The following is a 2,500-nucleotide window of genomic DNA, read 5'->3' as shown; positions in this document are numbered from 1 at the left end:
CGCACCACGCAAGAACAGGCCAAAAACTGGCCAAAACAGCCCAAAAACGGGCCAAAACTGGCCATTTTTGGCTGCGCGAGCGAGCGGCGAGCGGCGAACAGCGAGCGAAGCGAGAGGCAGCACCGTCCCTGCTATACGAAAGCCCCATCCAGCCCTGTGCCACCCGGGGGGTTCCAGGGTGCTGAGATGGCTGACGTTTTGCTCCGCTCTCGACGGTCACCGCGCAATGCAAGAACAGGCCAAAAACTGGCCAAAACGGCCCAAAAACGGGCCAAAACTGGCCATTTTTGGCTGCGCGAGCGGCGAGCGGCGGACAGCGAGCGAAGCGAGAGGCAGCACCGTCCCTGCTATACGAAAGCCCCATCCAGCCCTGTGCCACCCGGGGGGTTCCAGGGTGCTGAGATGGCTGACGTTTTGCTCCGCTCTCGACGGTCACCGCGCAATGCAAGAACAGGCCAAAAACTGGCCAAAACGGCCCAAAAACGGGCCAAAACTGGCCATTTTTGGCTGCGCGAGCGAGCGGCGAGCGGCGGACAGCGAGCGAAGCGAGAGGCAGCACCGTCCCTGCTATACGAAAGCCCCATCCAGCCCTGTGCCACCCGGGGGGTTCCAGGGTGCTGAGATGGCTGACGTTTTGCTCCGCTCTCGACGGTCACCGCGCAATGCAAGAACAGGCCAAAAACTGGCCAAAACGGCCCAAAAACGGGCCAAAACTGGCCATTTTTGGCTGCACGAGCGAGCGGCGAGCGGCGGACAGCGAGCGAAGCGAGAGGCAGCACCGTCCCTGCTATACGAAAGCCCCATCCAGCCCTGTGCCACCCGGGGGGTTCCAGGGTGCTGAGATGGCTGACGTTTTGCTCCGCTCTCGACGGTCACCGCGCAATGCAAGAACAGGCCAAAAACTGGCCAAAACGGCCCAAAAACGGGCCAAAACTGGCCATTTTTGGCTGCACGAGCGAGCGGCGAGCGGCGGACAGCGAGCGAAGCGAGAGGCAGCACCGTCCCTGCTATACGAAAGCCCCATCCAGCCCTGTGCCACCCGGGGGGTTCCAGGGTGCTGAGATGGCTGACGTTTTGCTCCGCTCTCGACGGTCACCGCGCAATGCAAGAACAGGCCAAAAACTGGCCAAAACGGCCCAAAAACGGGCCAAAACTGGCCATTTTTGGCTGCACGAGCGAGCGGCGAGCGGCGGACAGCGAGCGAAGCGAGAGGCAGCACCGTCCCTGCTATACGAAAGCCCCATCCAGCCCTGTGCCACCCGGGGGGTTCCAGGGTGCTGAGATGGCTGACGTTTTGCTCCGCTCTCGACGGTCACCGCGCAATGCAAGAACAGGCCAAAAACTGGCCAAAACGGCCCAAAAACGGGCCAAAACTGGCCATTTTTGGCTGCACGAGCGAGCGGCGAGCGGCGGACAGCGAGCGAAGCGAGAGGCAGCACCGTCCCTGCTATACGAAAGCCCCATCCAGCCCTGTGCCACCCGGGGGGTTCCAGGGTGCTGAGATGGCTGACGTTTTGCTCCGCTCTCGACGGTCACCGCGCAATGCAAGAACAGGCCAAAAACTGGCCAAAACGGCCCAAAAACGGGCCAAAACTGGCCATTTTTGGCTGCGCGAGCGAGCGGCGAGCGGCGGACAGCGAGCGAAGCGAGAGGCAGCACCGTCCCTGCTATATACGAAAGCCCCATCCAGCCCTGTGCCACCCGGGGGGTTCCAGGGTGCTGAGATGGCTGACGTTTTGCTCCGCTCACGACGGTCACCGCACCACGCAAGAACGGACCATAAACAGGCCAAAACAGCCCAAAAACGGGCCAAAACTGGTCATTTTTGGCTGCAGCGAGCGAGCGGCGAGCGGCGAACAGCGAGCGAAGCGTGAGGCAGCACCGTCCCTGCTATACGAAAGCCCCATCCAGCCCTGTGCCACCCGGGGGGTTCCAGGGTGCTGAGATGGCTGACGTTTTGCTCCGCTCACGACGGTCACCGCGCCATGCAAGAACGGACCAAAAACAGGCCAAAACAGCCCAAAAACGGGCCAAAACTGGCCATTTTTGGCTGAGCGAGCGAGCGGTGAGCGGCGAACAGCGAGCGAAGCGAGAGGCAGCACCGTCCCTGCTATACGAAAGCCCCATCCAGCCCTGTGCCACCCGGGGGGTTCCAGGGTGCTGAGATGGCTGACGTTTTGCTCCGCTCACGACGGTCGCCGTGCCACGCAAGAACGGACCAAAAACAGGCCAAAACAGCCCAAAAACGGGCCAAAACTGGCCATTTTAGGTTGCGCGAGCGAGCGGCGAGCGGCGAACAGCGAGCGAAGCGTGAGGCAGCACCGTCCCTGCTATACGAAAGCCCCATCCAGCCCTGTGCCACCCGGGGGGTTCCAAGGTGCTGAGATGGCTGACGTTTTGCTCCGCTCACGACGGTCACCGCGCCACGCCAGAACAGACCAAAAACAGGCCAAAACAGCCCAAAAACGGGCCAAAACTGGCCATTTTTGGCTGCGCGAGC

The sequence above is a fragment of the Musa acuminata genome, unplaced genomic scaffold, assembly GCF_036884655.1.
Source record: "Musa acuminata AAA Group cultivar baxijiao unplaced genomic scaffold, Cavendish_Baxijiao_AAA HiC_scaffold_188, whole genome shotgun sequence".
NCBI classification, from domain to species: domain Eukaryota; kingdom Viridiplantae; phylum Streptophyta; class Magnoliopsida; order Zingiberales; family Musaceae; genus Musa; species Musa acuminata.
This window is presented reverse-complemented; position numbering follows the sequence as displayed.